The sequence below is a fragment of the Pan troglodytes genome, chromosome 3 (genome assembly GCF_028858775.2).
Source record: "Pan troglodytes isolate AG18354 chromosome 3, NHGRI_mPanTro3-v2.0_pri, whole genome shotgun sequence".
NCBI lineage: Eukaryota > Metazoa > Chordata > Mammalia > Primates > Hominidae > Pan > Pan troglodytes.
Genome location: NC_072401.2, coordinates 62,501,395 through 62,521,287, shown reverse-complemented (window position 1 = coordinate 62,521,287; position 19,893 = coordinate 62,501,395). Strand labels below are relative to the sequence as shown.

Below are 19,893 nucleotides of genomic sequence, written 5' to 3'. Positions count from 1 at the left end.
ATCAACAACAAAATTACCTTGCTTTCTTTTAAGAGACTTTTTTAGAGTAGTTTCAGATATACAAAAAAAATTGAGAGGAAAGTACAGAGTTCTAGTATGCAACCTCTTTCTCTGATACACACACAGTTCCCACTATTAGCATCTTGCATTAATGTGGTACATTTGTTACAACTGATGACCATCACCTTGCATTGTTACAGCACTTTTTTTTTTAATAAAAACATTTAGTTATCTAATTTAATCATCAGATAGTAGGTGTCCAATAAATATTTTTGAATCATTGAATGAAATTAAGCATCTGCACATGAGCTACAATTGGTTGCAATTAAATCATATGGCAGAAGAAAAATATTAAAATAACTATATTTTTAGTTTCAGCATCTATCATTTGCTAAATTATGTCTTCCAGACTACTAACAATTCCTTGGAGTGAACATTTGATATCTAAAATTTTCCCTTCATCTGGCTCATCAGGCAACATGACTATCTAAACTATGCAAATAAACACAATAAAGCAAACACTTGAAATTATCCTTTATCAAAATATTGTTTTTACAACCCCTTTAATTGTAGTAAACTTCTGGCACAACTTATTAAAACTGGTTTTACAAAAAACATGCTCTTCCTCTTACCAACATTTGAATCATCTGAAACATTGCTTTTGAATGCCCACCCTGTGCTGGGAAGAAAATTTATCCTAACCATCAAATATTTATGGTAAGTGATATGGTTTGGCTGTGTCCCCACCCAAATCTCATCTTGAATTGTAGCTTCCATAATTCCCACGTGTTGTGGGAGGGGCCCAGTGGGAGACAATTGAATCATGGGGGCAGTTTCTCCCATACTGTTCTCGTGGTAGTGAATAAGTCCCACAAGATCTGATTGTTTTATAAGGGGTTTTCCCCTTTTACCTGGCTCTCATTTTTCTCTTTTTTTTTTTTTTTTTTTTCTGAGATGGAGTCTTGCTGTGTCTCCCAGGCTGGAGTGCAATGGCATGATCTTGGCTTACTGCAACCTCCGCCTCCTGGGTTCAAGCAATTCTCCTGCCTCAGCCTCCCAAGTAGCTTGGATTACAGGCGCCTGCCACCATACCTGGCTAATTTTTGTATTTTTTTAGTAGAGATGGGGTTTCACCATGTTGGCCAGGCTGGTCTTGAACTCCTGACCTCAAGTGATCCACCCGCCTTGGCTTCCCAAAGTGCTGGAATTACAGGCGTGAACCACCGCACACCCAACCTCATTTTTCTCTTTTCTGCTACCATGTAAAATGGGCCTTTTGCCTTCTGCCATGATTGTGAGGCCTCCCCAGCCACGTGGAACTGGGAATCCATTAAATCTCTTTTTCTTTATAAATTACCCAGTCTCCATTATGTCTTTATTAGCAGTGTGAATACAGACTAATACTAATAATCTTCCTAGTAAGATTAGGAAGTTGCCAAAGGAAGCTGAAAGATAGATATCTTATACTACATAAATCCTCCAAAAAAAAAAAAATAGTCTCAGTAATTTGTAACCTGTGTTTTCTGCTTTCGTGAGCAGGATTCTCTTAGGCAAAAAAAAAAAAAAAAAAAAAGCGTCTGTTCATAGGAGTCAGATCTAAAACTTAATCCTTCATTGGGTAGAAATCCACCTCCAATGACAGCTCAGAGTTTCATAGCATATTCCTGTCATAACTGTTATTTTCTTGAATCCTTAACTTTGATGGACTTTAGAAATCAGCATGTTGAAGGGCAACCCACTCGGGTCCCCTTCCACACTGTGGAAGCTTTGTTCTTTCACTCTTCACAATAAATCTTGCTGGTGCTCCAAAAAAAGGGCAACCCACTCAGATCCCCTTCCATGCTGCAGAAGCTTTGCTCTTTCACTCTTCACAATAAATCTTGCTGCTGCTATAAAAAAAAAAATGCACCATGTTAAGAAGATTGATTGCTGAGAGGAAAAACCTTTTGTTTGGTTGCATACTGTTAACAACAAGAGGCCACTGGAGGAAAAAGAGCAATAGTCAAATAAGGAAACCACCATTGTTTTCTTTTTGCATATGTTCTATATGTTTTGGCCCTATTACAGAGTAATCAGGATTCCCCAAAAATAACTGCCTATGAGTTTTAGAATAGGTAGGCATATAAGAATAAGATGAGGCCTGGGAGAGTTGAATTGTAACAGTGTACACGTAGAAGCCCACTGAAGAAGTCTTAGAGATTGTTCTTATCTTCATTTATCTTATACTTGGCAAAGAAACTTAAAAAAATTTGGTTGAAAGGAGTAAGTCAACTTCATATGCTAATTACTGTCTTGTGATCCTTTTACTTATTAAACTTCTTAATATAAGCCAAGAACTCTGACATAACTTAATGTTTAGACCCACTTTCCTAATAGAGTTGACCCTTGAACAACACAGGTTTAAACTGCATGGGTCCACTTACACACGGATTTTCTTCCACCTGCCACTCCTGAGATGGCAAGACCAACCCCTCCTCTTCTCCTCTTCCTTCACTTTACTCACCATGAAGATGACAAGGATGAAGACTTCTATAATAATCCACTTCCACTTAATAAACAGTAAACATATTTTCTCTTCATTTTGATTTTCTAAGTAACATTTATATTCTCTAGCTTACTTTACTGTAAAAATGTAGTATATAACACATATAATTTATAAAATATGTGTTACTTTACTGTTTATATTATTAGTGAGGCTTCTAGTCAACAATAGGCTACTAGTAGTTAAGCTTTGGAGGAGTCAAAAGTTTTATGCTATATCAGTCCATTCTCACACTGCTATAAAGAACTACCTGAGACTGGGTAATTTATGAGGAAAAGAGGTTTAATTGACTCACAGTTCCACAATCTGTACAGGAAGAATGGCTGAAAGACCTCAGGAAACTTACAACCATGGCAGAAGGTGAAGTGGAAGCAAGCACATCTTCACATGGTGGCAGAAGAGAGGGAGAGAAGGAAGAAGTGCCACACACTTTTAAGCCATCAGATCTCATGAGAACTCACTCACTATCACAAGAACAGCAAGGGGGAAATCCACCATAATGATCCAATCACCTCACACCAATTCCCTCCCCAACATTGGGAATGACAATTTAACATGACATTTGGGTGGGGACACAAAGCCAAACCATATCATATGGAAATTTTTAACTGTTTGGTTGATCAGTGCTCTTTACTCCTGCATTATTGAAGGGTTAACTATAAATCTTTAAAAAAACACACACACACAAAAAGAATATTTACTTAACACTGCAAGGAATATTTAAGAATATTTATCTTAAACAGTATCTTACTTAAAAAAGTAAAATTAGATGTATTACTTTAAAAATCAGTGATAAAACTGTGTTCTTAAAATTCTGGCCACAGAATTAAAATATAAAATACAAATTATAAGTTACACAAAGGTGTAACTCATAAAATAAAAAATATACATTTCAGTCATGTACACACATATATACATTTTGCAAATAATTTATATTCTGAATTTATATTATATAAATCTTTAAAAGCTGAAAGTTTATCAAATTAACAAGTTTAATAAAGTGACTATACATTAGATAAACATGGAAAATCAGTTATTTTCTAATATCCCATCATTATCCATAAAATATTTAATGAAAAAAAATCTGAATATCTACAACAAGAAAATTAAATGCCATGTAATAAATTGCTTACAAGAGTCCAATTATTTAGACCACGTAGTACCCATGCCCTTTGCTATGTGACTTTGCAGTTCCTCTTTCCAAAGAGGTAAAGTCTATCCCACCTTCTCACCCCTGCTAAAATTTGGGGTGGGAAGGTGGTGATTTGTTTTGGCCAATACAGTAAGTCTAAGGTTCTAGAGACCTTGAATATTTTTGCTTGTTGCTTTTTTGTTCCTGCCATTGCCAAACAAACAAGCCTTGTCTAGCTCACTAGCCGGCTAGAAAAGGAAAGATATACAGAACAGCCAAGTTGTCTCAGTCATCCAGGAAAAGCTATCTTAGATGAGGTAATACCAGGTGATCTCTAGATGTGAGTGACTGCAACCAAGATTAGCAGAGTTACCTCAACAACCAGCAGCTGGCCACAGTCAAATAAGCAAACCCAGTCAAGATCATTCAAGCCAAGCACAAATTAACCAAGCCCGAGAGACTCATAAGCTAAGTAAATGTTTAACATTAAATGCCACTGAAGTTCAGCAGTTGTTACACAGCATTATTGTGGCAATAGATAATTGATACATACTATTTAAAGACATTACTAACATGGAAATATATATATTCTTATATTTTCTAGATTTCCTAAATGGCCCTAAAAGAGTTAATACTCATACAGCCTTTACTATATGCCAGGCACTGCTCTTATTTAGACCCCATAATAATTCTCTAAGAAGGCACTATTATCATTGTCATTTAATAAATGATGTAACTAAGGCACAAAAATTTTAGTTTCCCCAGATCTCACAGCTCAGTGGTGGAACTAGGAATAGAACTTTAAAAATATGGCTTCAGAATCCATGGTTTTAACTATTGCACTATAATACATTTTGGACATTTTGCTTACAAAATTAAAAATATATATTCATGTATTATAAATATACTATATATATATAGAGAGAGAGAGAGAGAGAATATAATTTTAGTAAAATAAAACTATTTTGGTATTATGCTAGCTTGGTACAACCTACATTCCAGCCTACCCATACACACATCCTCAGCTGTGTTGAGAGTGGAACCTAATCCAAACCAAGCCCGGCATATTTTTTCATCAGAAAGTATAAAATTGGAACAAAGAAAGAATCTGTCAAACTTTGAACTGGAACTCTACAGGGTCACCTCTGAAGCATATGAAGAAGCCAAAAATATCAGTCTACAAAGAAAAAGATGGTGAAGCAGATTTTTAAATAGAACCAGAAATCAAAGACCATGATGCCTCCTAAAGAGAGGTGTTGTCTTAGTTCCTGATAACTTTTCAGACGTGGGTTTCAGCGCCTCATGAGATTCAATAACAATCCTGGCCTTGATTCCTATAAGAAACCCATATATTCTCTTATTAAGTTCTTCCTTTCTTCCTAAAATAGTTTGAGTAGTTTTCTGTGGTAGATAGAATAACATTCCCCTGAAAGATGTCCACATACTAATCCCAGAACCCAGCAAAAGGAACTCTACAGATACGATTAAGGCAGGGATGTTGACATGAAGAGATTATCCTGTATTACTCAACTGGGGCTGATGTAATCACAAGGGTTTTTATTAAGTGAAAGAGGGATGCCAATAGTGAAAGCAACAATAAAACAATGGGTTGAGAACATAAAAGGGAAAAATAGAGGCAAGTTGTTTCTTCATTGCAAATTTGCCTAGGGTGTGATTTTACAAAACAGTGTTTAGCAGTTTCTTTAAAAGTAAGCATAGTCCTGCATATAATCCAGGAATTGTGCTCCTAATTTTTGCCCAATTGAGTTGAAAACATACAGTCACACAAAAACCAGCACACAAATGTTTATAATGGTTTTATTCATAATTGCCAAAATCTAGAAGCAAGCAAATGTCCTTCAGTGGGTGAACAGCTAAGAAAATAAAGATGTATTCATACAATGGAATTTTATTTATCAGTAACAAAGGAATGACTGACCTCCAGTTTCCAGGCCAGCACATAAGGAGCTGGAAGTCACCATTTCATCCTAAGAAGTAAAAAACTGAACAAACAGAAATCAATGGCTCCTTTGAGATATAACAGAGAGTTGGGGTCACAGGGCAAACCACTGCACCTCAAGTTGGAGAGACCAACAGCCATAGCTTGCTGTAGCAGAACTCACAAATACAAACTCACCAGGGGAACCAGTGGTGAAGTAGGGAAACCTTAACTATAACTGATGAATTGCTGAAATCTCAGTATGGAAAAGTCTGAGAGATAAAACTCCAGTGGGAGGCCAGTTAGCCAATCATTGACGGCCCCACACTTTTTTGAGTTTTACCTCCAGGAACTCAACCAGGTTCTCACGGTGAATATCAGAGAATAAAAAATCAGCCTGTGCTTCTTGCAGAGGGAGGGAAAAATAAACCATTTTGAAATATGCCAGAGCATTCTGTTCTTCTTAACAAGGTTTTCGCACAGGAGAAACTAGTTAACCAAACCCTAACATGCTGAGGCTTTACCAAAGTCTAACTAATGGGGGATGGGAAATATTCAACTGCAACTAGCTCTAGTGTTTCATTTGAAAGAAGAGAAATACCCAGTGCCAGCCCATGTTAGCCATCCTTTCCCACCTAAGGGGAAGGAGGTGGAAACTGAGAAATACGTGTGAAGTTCAAAGTTCAGAGGCAAAAGCTCACTAGAAGACTGAGACCTATTCAAATGACTACAGAATGATTCCTCCTCCCCACACTTAACCACATGTTACCAAAAGCCTATTTACTGCAGTTACTTTTATTCTATACATTATGTCCAGCTACCAAGAAAACATTACGAGACATATTAAAAGGCAAAAACCACAGTTTTTAAAGAGACAGAGAAAGCATCAGAGCCAGGCTCGGATATAGCAGAGATGTTGACATTATTAGACTAGGAATTTAAAACAACTATGATTAGGTTGCTAAAGGCTCTAATGAAAACAGCAGCATGAAAGAACAGATGAGCAATAAAAGCAGAGAGATAGAAATTCTAAGAAATAACCAAAAATAAATGCCAGAGATAAAAAAAAATACTGTAAAAGAAATAAAGAATGCCTTGGATGGGCTTACTGGCAGACTGGATATGCTGAAGAAAGAGTCTCTGACCTGAAATATATCTTAATAGAAACTGCCAGAATTGAAAAGCGAAGAGAACAAAGACTGAAAATATATATATATAATATCCAAGAAGTGTAGGACAACTACAAAATGTATAACATGTAATGGGATTTCTAGAAAAAGAAGAAAGAAAGGAATAAAATAAATATCTAAAACAACGACCGAGAATTTCCTCAAATTAGTATCAGACACCATCCACAGATCCTCGAAACTCAGAAAAAACCCAAGCAGGATAAATGAAGAAAAAAAAATGAAAAGCAAAAAACCCTACACCTAGGCACATCATTTTCAAACTACACAAGATGGAAGATAAAGAGAAAAAATCCTGGTCTATGGCCATACCACCCTGAATGTGCTTAATCTTATCTGATCTTGAAAGCTAATCAGGCAAGAGAAAGAAATAAAGCATATTCAATTAGGAAAAGAGGAAGTCAAATTGTCCCTGTTTGCAGATGACATGATTGTATATTTAGAAAACCCCATCATCTCAGCCCCAAATCTCCTTAAGCTGATAAGCAACTTCAGCAAAGTATCAGGATACAAAATCAATGTGCAAAAATCACAAGCATTCTTATGCACCAAAAACTGACAAACAGCAAATCATGAGTAAACTCCCATTCACAATTGCTTCAAAGAGAATAAAATACCTAGGAATCCAATTTACAAGGGATGTGAAGGACCTCCTCAAGGAGAACTACAAACCACTGCTCAATGAAATAAAAGAGGACACAAACAAATGGAAGAACATTCCATGCTCATGGATAGGAAGAACCAGTATTGTGAACATGGCCATACTGCCCAAGGTAATTTATAGATTCAATGCCATCCCCATCAAGCTACCAATGACTTTCTTCACAGAATTCGAAAAAGTTACTTTAAAGTTCATATGGAACCAAAAAAGAGCCTGCATTGCCAAGACAATCCTAAGCAAAAAGATTAAAGCTGGAGGCATCATGCTACCTGACTTCAAACTATACTACAAGGCTACAGCAAACAAAACAGCTTGGTACTGGTACCAAAACAGAGATATAGACCAATGGAACACAGAACAGAGTCCTCAGAAATAACACCACACATTTACAACCATCTGACCTTTGACAAACCTGACAAAAACAAGAATGGGGAAAGGATTCCCCATTTAATAAATGGTGCTGGGAAAACTGGCTAGCCATATGTAGAAAGCTGAAACTGGATCCCTTCCTTACACCTTATACAAAAATTAATTCAAGATGGATTAAAGACTTAAATGTTAGACCTAAAACCATAAAAACCCTAGAAGAAAACCATTCAGGATATAGGCATGGGCAAGGACTTCATGTCTAAAACACCAAAAGCAATGGCAACAAAAGCCAAAATAGACAAATGGAATCTAATTAAACTAAAGAGCTTCTGCACGGCAAAAGAAACTACCATCAGAGCGAACAGGCAACCTACAGAGTGGAAGAAAAATTTTGCAATCTACCCATCTGACAAAGGGCTAATATCCAGAATCTACAAAGAACTCAAACAAATTTACAAGAAAAAAAAACCCCATCAAAAAAGTGGGCAAAGGATATGCACAGACACTTCCCAAAAGAAAACATTTATGCAGCCAAAAGACACATGAATAAATGCTCATCATCACTGATCATCAGGGAAATGCAAATCAAAACCACAATGAGATACCATCTCATGTCAGTTAGAATGGCAATCATTAAAAAGTCAGAAACAACAGATGCTGGAGAGGATGTGCAGAAATAGGAATGCTGTTACACTGTTGGTGGGAGTGTAAATTAGTTCAACCATTGTGGAAGACAGTGTGGGGATTCCTCAGGGATCTAGAACTAGAAATAACTAGAACTAGTAATGGGATAGACCCAGCAATCCCATTACTGGGTATATACCCAAAGGATTATAAATCATGCTACTATAAAGACACATGCACACATATGTTTATTGCGGCACTATTCACAATAGCAAAGTTGTGAATTTGGGTTGGAACCAACCCAAATGTCCATCAATGATAGACTGGATTTAGAAAATGTGGCACATATACAGCATGGGATACTATGCAGCCATAAAAAAGGATGAGTTCATGTCCTTTGCAGGGACATGGATGAAGCTGGAAACCATCATTCTCAGCAAGCTATCACAAGGACAGAAAACCAAACACTGCATGTTCTCACTCATTGGTGGGAAATGAACAATGAGAACACTTGGACACAGGGTGGGGAACATCACACGTCAGGGCCTGTTGGGGGGTGGGGGCAGGGGGAGGGATAGCATTAGGAGAAATACCTAATGTAAATGACGAGTTGATGGGTGCAGCAAACCAACATGGCACATGTATCAAAACTGCACGTTGTGCACTTGTACCCTAGAACTTAAATTAAAAAAAAAAAAAAAATGCTAAGCAAGATTGGGTTTGGCTAGTACTTGAATGGGAAACCATTAGGAAATACCAAGTGCTGTAGGCAACAACAACAACAACAACAAAACAACAACATCCTGAAAGCAAATAGAAGAGTAAAGAAAAAGAACCCACAAAGACCACCTTACTTATAGAGAAGAAAAGATAAGAATTACATCTGCCTTTTCAGAAATTATGCAAGCCGGAAGACAGTAGGGTGAAATATTTAAAGTGTTTAGCAAAAAAACAAAAACAAAAAACAAAAAACTACTAACCTAGAATTCCGTACCCTGTGAAATTATCCTTCAAAAATAAAGGAGAAATAAGACAAAAATCGATCATTTAAGGATGCAGAGAAAAGAGAACTCTTATACATTGTTGGTGGGAATGTAAACTAGTACATCCACTATGGAAAATACTACGGAGATTTCACAAAAAACTAAAATAGAGTCCATTTGGTCCAGCCATCCCACTATTGGGTATCTCCTCAAAGGAAAAGAAATCAATATATCAAAGGGTTACCTGTACTTACACATTTATTGCAGCACTATTCCTGATAGCAAAGATATCAACCTGTGTGTCTATCAACTAATGAATGGATAAAGTGGCACAGATATACATATATATATACAGATGTACATGTATATATACATAAACATATATGTGTACAGATATGTGTATGTATACACACATACACAACAAAATACTATTCAACCATAAAAATAGTGAACTCATGTCATTTGCAGCAACATGGTTGGAAATGGAGGTCATTCTCTTAAGTGAAATAAGCCAGGCACAAAAAGACAAATATTGCATGTTCTCACTAATATGTGGGAGCTAAAAAATTTGATCACATAAAGGTAGAAAGTGGAAAGATAGATAAGTGGGGGAGGATGAAGAGAAGTGAGTTAAAGGATAAAAACATACTGTTAGAATAAATAAATTCAATGTTTGATAACAGAGTACGGTGACTATAGTTATACAAAAATGTATTGTACTCAGGTGCGGAACACCTTAAAACCCCGATTTGATCACTACACATTATAAACACATAAAAAATTTTCACATAACAACATAAATGTGTACAAATAAAAATAATAAAGACAACTTTGAAAGTCAAAAATTATAATAAAAATAAAAATGGAAAACTGAAAAACAAATAGAAACAAAGAAAAGGGACAACAGGTAAAAAAACAGTAACAAATATGGTAGACACTAATCCAACTATATCAATAATCACTTTGAATGCCAGTGGTCTAAATGCGCCAATTAAAAGTCAGAGATTGCCTGTAATCCCAGCACTTTGGGAGGCCAAGGCGGGTGAAACATGAGGTCAGGAGTTTGAGACCAGCCAGACCAACATGGTGAAACCGTCTCTACTAAAATTAGCCAGGCATGGTGGCGTGTGCCTGTAATCCCAGCTACTCAGGAGGCTGAGGCAGGAAAATTGCTTGAACCCGGGAGGCAGAGGTTGCAGTAAGCCAAGATCGCACCACTGCATTCCAGCCTAGGCAACAGAGTGAGACTCTGTCTCAAAAAAAAAAAAAAAAAAAAAAAATTAAAAGTCAGAGATTGTCAGAGTGAATCAAGAAACAAGAACCAACCATGTGTTGTCTATTAGAAACTCGCTTGAAATATAAAAACACATACAGATTTAAAGTATACTGATTTCAGACAGGATAGACTTTAGACCAAGGAAATTTATCAGGGATAAAGATAATCATTGCATAATGATAAAGGCGTCGATTCTCCAAGAAGATATAACAATCCTTAATGTGTATGTGCCTAACAACGGAGTATACATGAGCCAAAATCTGATAGAACTTTAGTGAAAAAAAAGATAAACCCACTAATAGTGAGAGACTTCAACATCCCTCTATAAGAAATGTACAGATCCAGCAAGCAGAAATCAGTAAGGATACAGTTTTACTCAACAACTCCATCAAACAGCTGGATATATCAGACATGTATAGCCTACTTTATCCAACAGCAGCCTAATACACATTCTTCTCAAGATCACACGGAACATTCACAAAGATAAATCATATTCTGGGTGATAAAATACACCTTAACCAATTTAAAAGAATAGAAATTATGCATTGTCTGTTTTCCAAGCACAATATAATTAAAGTGGAAACCAGTAACAGAGAAAGAGCTGGAAAAATCCCAAAATACTTGGAGATTAAACAACACACTTCTAAACAATACACAGATCAATGAAGAAATCTTGAGAGAAACTTAAAAATACTTTGAACTAAATGAAAATGAAAACAACGTCAAAATTTTGCAAGATGCAGTGAAAGCAGTGCTTAAGATAAATTTAAAGCACTGAATGCATAAATTAAAAAAAACTAAAAATAAAAAATTAATTACCTAAACATCCACCTTAGAAAACTAGCAAAAGAAGGGCAAATTAAGTTCAAAGTAACCAGAAAAAAGTAATAAAAAATAGAACAGAGATCAACGAAGTTGAAAACAGAAAATCAATAGAGAAAATTAATAAAACCAAAAGCTATAATAGTTCTTTGGAAAGATGAATAAAATTGATAAACTTCTAGCCAGGCTAAGAAAAACATGAGAAGATACAAATTATTAATATCAGAAATGAAAGATGGCACATCATTAAAGAGCCCATGGACATTAAAAGCATAATAAAGAATACAATAAAAAAACTCTACTCCCCAAAATTTGATAACCTATATAAAATGAACCAATTCCTTGAAAGACACTATCTGTCAAAATTCACAGAATCTGAAGAGAAAATAGATTCAAAAATCCTCAACAAAATATCAGCAAATCTGATCTAACAATGTGTTTAAAAAATTATACATCATGACCAAGTGAGATTTATTCCAGGTATGCAAGGCTGATTCAACACTGGAAAATCAACTAATGTGACCCATCACACCAACAAGCTAAAAAAAAAAAAGTCACATGATTTTATCAATAGATTCAGAAAAAGCATTTGACAAAATCCAACACCCATTAATGATTTAAAAAAAATCCTCAATAAACTGGGAATAGAGGGGAACTTCCTCAAATTGATAAAGGATATCTACAAAAAACTGGAAGTCCTAGCTGAGTATTCAAGAGAAAGAAATAAAAGGTATCCAAATAGGAAAAGAGAAATTCAAACTATGTCTCTTGCTTACAATATGATTCTTAAAGACTCTTCCAAAAGGATCCTGAAACTAATAAACAATGTCAGGAAAGTTTCAGGATATCCAATCATTTTACAAAAATCACTAGCATTTCTATAAAACAATAATGTTCAAACTGACAGCCAAATCAAGAACACAATCCCATTCACGACAGCCGCAAAATAAAATAAAATAAAGTAAAATAAAATACCTAGGAATACATGTAACCAAAGAGGTGAAAGATCTCTACAAGGAGAACTACAAGACACTGCTGAAAGAATTCACAGATGACAGAAACATATGGAAAAACTTTCCATGCCCATGGTTTGGAAGAATCAATATCATTAAAATAGCTATACTGCCCAAAGCAATTTACAGATTCAATGTTATTTCTATCAAACTATCACCACAATTTTTCACAGAACTAGAAAAAATTAGCCAAAGCAACTCTAAGCAAAAAGCACAAAGCCTGTAGCATCACATTACCCAACTTCAAATTATACTATAAGGCTACAGTAACCAAAATAGTATGGTACTATACAAGAACAGACACATAGACCAATGGAACAGAATAGAGAGCTCAGAAATAAAGCTGTACACCTACAGCCATCTGATATTTAACAAAGGTGACAAAAATAAGCAATGGGAAAGGGACTCTCTATTCAGTAAAGGTGCAGGATAGCTGGCTAACCACATGCAGAAGAATGAAACTAGACCCCCTACCTTTTATCATATACAAAAATTAATTCAAGATGGATGAAAGATTTAAATGTAAGACCTCAAACTATAAGAATCCTAGAAGAGGTGAAAAGCGACGGCGCAGCACGGTGCAGCGCAGCTCCTGCTCGCCTTTCCCCTCGCTGGGCGAGAGGTGTCTAGGGAGCACCCGCTGCCGCCGCCGCTACCGCCACCGCCACCGCCACCGCCACCGCCACCGCCGCCGGCTGCTGTCTCTATGGCGAGGAGGAGGAGGAGGAGCGCGAGCTCAGCGACACAAGTACATAAATAAAGGATAAAATATTTTATGAAACAAATCTTCAATCAAGTATAACATTTTGATGCTTGGCATCTAGACTCCCTTGTGCCCTCACTATGCCAGCGGCGACTGTAGATCATAGCCAAAGAATTTGTGAAGTTTGGGCTTGCAACTTGGATGAAGAGATGAAGAAAATTCATCAGGTTATCCGAAAATATAATTACGTTGCTATGGACACGAGTTTCCAGCTGTGGTTGCAAAACCCATTGGAGAATTCAGGAGCAATGCTGATTATCAATACCAACTATTGCGGTGTAATGTAGACTTGTTAAAGATAATTCAGCTAGGGCTGACATTTATGAATGAGCAAGGAGAATACCCTCCAGGAACTTCAACTTGGCAGTTTAATTTTAAATTTAATTTGATGTAAGTGGGAAATAACTGTATAACCCAGACTTTTTTTTTTCTTTAATCTTAGGAATTGATTTTCCTCAAGTATGGTGACATGCTAAGTGAATTTGGTGGTTATCCTGGAAATATATAAAACGTAACATTTCAAAAGCATGGTTTTCTTTTTTACTATGGGACCAAAAAAAATACTTTGATGTTAAAGATGTTATATTTAAAATATGACTGCAACTTTTTTTGTATTTGGAAAACTCTGGGTATTGAAAGTACTTCTGATAGAAAAAATTATCTTACCACATTAGTTTTACTTTCAAAAATTTTGTGTGCAATTTGAAATATAGCCTTTTATAATATTTATCCTTATTGTAAAGATTTTTATTGCAGTCATATTCCAGTTTATGAGTAGATTACATGTCAAATGCAGTAAGACATTTTCTGGAACCTTGGGTACGTTTTCCTTTCAAGTCAGTATTACATAATCATTATGTTGCCACTTCAGCCCACAAAAGCTCTCTTAATTTACATATAGGAGAACTAGTAATATCCTTTAACCTGGTGTTTATCATATGTCAGAATCTGCATTCTAACTCAAGCCCTGGGTCTCCACCCAGTTTCCTTAGTTATAATATTTCTATATTATTAGTAGAAGTAGTCTTGATAGCTAAGGGAAGTTTTAGAGTGTTTTTGGAGAAGGGCAGATTATTTGCAAACTGTAAGTTGGGTAAATAAAATATTTAATACATTCTAATTAAAAAAACAAAAGAATCCTAGAAGAAAACCTAGGAAACACCATATTGGACATTAGCCTAGGGAAAAAACTTGTGACTAAGTCCTCGAAAACAATTGCAACAAAAACAAAAACTGACAAGTGGGATGCAATTAAACTAAAGAGCTTCTGCACAGCCAAAGAAACTATCAGCAGAGTAAACAGATAACCTACAGAATGGGAGGAAATACTCACAGACTATGTGTCAGATAAAGGTCTAATATTCAGACTCTGTAAGGAACTTAAATAATTGAACAAGGAAAAAACAAACAATCCCAGTTAAAAATGGGTGGAATACATGAACAGACACTTCTCAAAAAGAGACAAAAAGAGACATAAAAGTGGCCAACAGACATATGAAAAAATGCTCCACACCATTAATCATCAGAGAAATGCAAATCAAAACCATAATGAGATATCATCTAATACCAGTCAGGATAGCTACTATTAAAAAGTCAAAAAGCAACAGATGCTGGTGAGGCTGTGAAGAAAAGAGAAAGCTTATACACTGTTGGTGGGAATGTAAATTAGTTAAGCCACTGTAGAAAGCATTTTGAAGATTTCTCAAGGAACTTAAAATTTGACTCGGGAATCCTATTACTGGGTATATATCAAAAAAATAAATAAATTGTTCTAGCAAAAAGACACATGCACTCATACGTTTATCACAGCACTATTCACAATAGCAAAGACATGGAATCAACCTAGGTGCTCATCAACAGTGGATTGGATAAAGAAACTGTGATACATATACACCATGGAATACTACACAGCCATAAAAAGGAACAAAATTATATCCTTTGCAGCAATATGAATGCAGCTGAAGGCCATTATCCTTAGCAAATTAACTCAAGAACAGAAAATCAAATACCACATGTTCTCACTTATAAGTGGAAGCTAAACTTTGGGTACTCATGGACATAATGATTGCAACAATAGACACTGGGAACCGCTGGGGAGAGAGAGAGGGATGGGGGCAAAGATTGAAAAAATAACTACTGGCTACTATGTTCAGTACCTGGGCAATAATATAACTATGTAACAAACCTGCAAATGTACCCCTCTACATCTAAATTAAAGTTGAAATGATTTTTTAAAATGATATATACAAGAAACCTACAGCTAACGTCATACTTAATAATTAGATATTTGAAGCTTTCCCGCTAATAGGAACAAGGTAAGAATACCCCCTCTCACTATCACTTTTCAACATCACACTGGAAGTCTTAGGAAATGCAATATGACCCAGAAAAAAGCAAATAAAATGCCCACTAATAAATGGAGACAATCATAAAATTATAAAATATTTTCCTTTTCAACAGCACAAACAGGCTTCCAGTATCATAACAAGAGGGTACAACTTTTCAACAGCACAAAAGGGCTTCAGTGTCATAACAAGAGGGTACAACTTAGAGAGCTGCAAGACACAAACTCTACTTAGATAGAGTTCTTATAGGAATTTCCTCAATTTGATCTACAAAAACAAAAACAAAACAGAAAGCTAATTTCATACTTAATGGAAATTGTACACTTCCCACTACAATTTTGAAGAAGGCCATGTTGTCCCCTCCCATTATTCCTATTCAACATCCTACTGGAAGTCCTAGCTAATGCAATAAAACAATAAAAAGACAAAAAAGGTATACAGATTGGGAAGAATAAATAAAACCCTTCGTTCTTAGATGAATGATCATCTATGTAGAAAATCTGAAAGAATCAACAAAAACACTCCTGGAACTAATAAGCAATTACAGCAAGGGTGTGGAATACAAGGTTAACACACGAAAGTCAAACCCTTTTCTATATACTAACTAGTAATAAAGAAGTGGAATTTGAAGTTTAAAAGAGAATACCATTTACATTAGCATCCAAGAAAGGAATTTCTTAGGTACAAATCTCACAAAATATGTACAGGATCTATATGAGGAAAACTACAAAACTATTGATTAAAGAAATCAAAACAGAATTAAATAAATGAAGAAAATTTCATGTTCATGAATGGAAAGACTTAACATTGTCAAGATGTCAGTTCTTCCCAACTTAATCTACAGATTCAAGGCAATCCCAGTCAAAATCTCAGCAAATCATTTTGTGGATACCAACAAACAAATTTTAGAGTTTATTTGCAGAGGCAAAAGACTCAGAATTGCTGATACAATATTGGAAAAGAACAAAGTTGGAGGACTACCACAAGCTGACTTCAAGACTTATTGTAAAGCTACAGTATTCGATGTAATGTAGTATTGGTGAAGTCTTTCAACAAATGGTGCTTGAACAATTGGCCATGTAGATACAAAAAAACAAGAACCCAGATACAGACTCATTTATTGCTGGTGGGGATGCAAAATGGTACAACTACTCTGAAAGAGAGTTTGGCAGTTTCTTGCACAGCTACATATACTCTCATCATACTGTGCAGCAATCATACTCCTTTGTATTTATCAAAGGAATTGAAAACTTATGTTCTATGGAAAATCCTTCATATGGATGTTTGTGTCAGCTTTATTCATAATTGCCAAAACTTGGAAGCAACCAAGGTGTCCTTCAGCAGGTGAGTGGATACACTGTGGTACTTCTAGACAATGGAATATTATTCAACAATAAAAAGATAGCAATCAAGCTTTGAAAACATGAAGGAAACATGAATCCATATTACTAAGTGACAGAAATCAATCTGAAAAGGTCATATACTAGATGATTCAAACTATATGACATTCCAGAGAAAGCAAAACTATGGAGACAGTAGAAAGATCAGTGATTGCCAGGGATTAGGAAGGAAGGTGGGACGAATACGTGGAGCATAGAGGATTTTTAGTGTAGTAAAACTACTCTGTATAATACTGTGATGGTGAATACATGTCATTATACGTTTGTTCAAACACAGAGAATGTACAATATCAAGAGTGAACTCTGATGTAAACTATGAAGTCTGGGTGACAATGATGTGTCAATCTAGGTTCATCAATTGTAGCAAATGTACCACTCTCTTGGGGGATATTAATAACAAGAGAGTAGAGGCAGGAAGTATATGGGAAATCTCTGTACCTTCCTCTTAATTCTGCTGTGAATCAAAAATTGCTCTAAAAAATAAAGTCTTTGAAACAAATAAGAAATGATCTGTGAAGTCACAAAAAGGCAATGAAGGAAACTTAATTGCATTTTTTCTAAGTGAAATAAGCCAGTCTGAAAATGTTATATATTATATGATTCCTATTATATGACATTCTGTAAAACACAAATAAAAAAATTCTGTAAAACACAGACCATTCTGTAAAACACAGATCAAGAAAAGGTCAGTCTTTGCCAGAGGTTCAGGCAGAGGAGAAGGTAGTTAAATTGGAAAAACACAGATTTTTAAAGTACTGAAACTATTCCATATGACACTGTAATGATTGGTACATGACACTATTTATAAAAATCCATAGACATTTACAGTATAAACAGTGAAGGCTAATGTATACAAATTTTCATGAAGTTATTTAGGAAGTCAGGATATCCCAGTATGGAATGTAGAATATGACAAAACAATCTAACTGTATTACAAAAGTATAAAACAACCTCACTGAATGGGGAAGAGAAGAAGGATGCTGACCCAAGTAACTCTGGAAATGAGTGGAGTCTGAAATTCCAAAGACAAAACAAACTGAACATAAACTGATAACGTTGTTTCCCATTGAGGTACAGGTTAACAACTCTGAAACAGCTGTAGAGTCATGCATCACTTAACAAAGGGAATACATTCTGAGAAATGCTTCATTAGATGATTTCATCATTATGTGAACATCATAGTGCATACTTACACAAACCTATGATGTACAGCTTCCTACACACCAAGGCTATGTGGTATATATAGCCTATTGCTCCTAGGCTACAAAACTGTACAGCATGATATTGTGCTGAATACTGTAGGCAACTGTAACACAATGGTAAGTATTTGTGCATCTAAACATATCCAAACAGAAAAGGCACAATAAAAATACAGCATAAAAGATTAAAAATGGGCCGGGTGCGGTGGCTCAAGCCTGTAATCCCAGTGCTTTGGGAGGCCGAGGCGGTTGGATCACCTGAGACCAGCCTGGCCAACATGGTGAAATCCCATCTCCACTAAAAATATAAAAAATTAGCCAGGTGTCGTGGTGGGCACTTGTAATCCCAGCTACTCAGGAGGCTGAGGCAGGAGAATCGCTTGAACCCAGGAGGAAGAGGTTGCAGTGAGCCGAGATCGCACCATTGCATTCCAGCCTGGGCGACAAGAGTGAGACTCTGAAAAAAAAAAAAAGATTAAAAGTGGTATACCTGTATAGAACACTTAATATGAATGGAGCTCACAAGACTGACTCACTACATGAGTCAGTGAGTGGGCAGTGAGTAAATGTAAAGGCCTAGAATATTTCTGTACACTACTGTAGAGTTTATAAACACTATACATTTAGGTTACACAAAATTTATAAAAACATTTTTTCTTTCTTCAATAATAAAATTAACCTTAGCTTATTGCAACATTTTTACTTTATATACTTTTTAATTTTAAAAAAATTTTGACTCTTTTGTGTAACACTTAAAACACAAACACATAGTAACACTATAAAAAATTTCTTTCATTATATCCTGATTCTATAAGCTTTTATCTACTATTTTTTTTTTACCTTTTAAACCTTTTTATTAAAAATGAAGACACAAACACACACATTAGTCTAGGCCTACACAGGGTCAGCATCATCAATATCACTGTTTTCCACCTCCATATTTTGTCCCACTGAAAGGTCTTCAAGGGCTATAACACTCATGAAGCTGTCATCTCCTATAATAAAAATGCCTTCTTCTTTTTTTCCTTTTAATAGAGATGGGGCCTTGCTATGTTGCTCAGGCCAGTCTCAAACTCCTGGCTTCAAATGATCCTCCCACTTCAGCCACCCACAGTGCTGAGATAACAGGCATGAGCCACTGGGCCTGGCCAAACATTGGCAATGCTGTAATTCCTAATGTTGGGGAACGGACATGGTGGGAGGTGGTTGAATCATGGGGCAGATTCCCTGCTTGCTGTTCTAATGATAGTAAGCTCTCACAAGAACTGATGGTTTAAAAGTGGGTGGCACTTCCCCCTTCACTTTCTCTTTCTCCTGCCACCATGTGAAGACATGCTTGCTTTCCCTTTGCCCTTCCGCCATGATTGTACATTTCCTGAGGCCTGCCAGCCATGGTTCTTTTTCAGCCTGTAGAACTGTGAGTCAATATAAACCTCTTTTCTTCATAAATTATCCAGTCTCAAGTAGTTCTTTATAGCAGTGTGAGAATGAACTGACACAGAGGGGCTGCCAGGAAGTTCTCTGAAATGCCTTCAGGGCCTTTTTCTTATTGTCTTGGCTATTATTACTTGCCTTCCTTTTAATTATACAAATTTTGGCAGCTGGCTTGAATTCCTCCCCAGAAAATGCATTTTTCTT

At 36.0% G+C, this 19,893-nt stretch overlaps 1 protein-coding gene across 2 annotated transcripts in view; it reads right to left on the bottom strand.

Moving 5' to 3' along the window:
* Positions 1–522: 522 nt before the first annotated feature.
* Positions 523–19,893, bottom strand: part of CENPC (centromere protein C) — a 115,248-nt gene continuing 95,877 nt past the window's right edge. Inside the window, exon 20 of one of the 2 annotated variants that reach the window (XM_054683060.1) lies at positions 523–18,712. The gene's annotated coding sequence lies outside the window, so the exon portion shown is untranslated. The remainder of the gene's footprint in view (positions 18,713–19,893) is intronic. The other variant, XM_054683059.1, reaches the window with a different exon arrangement.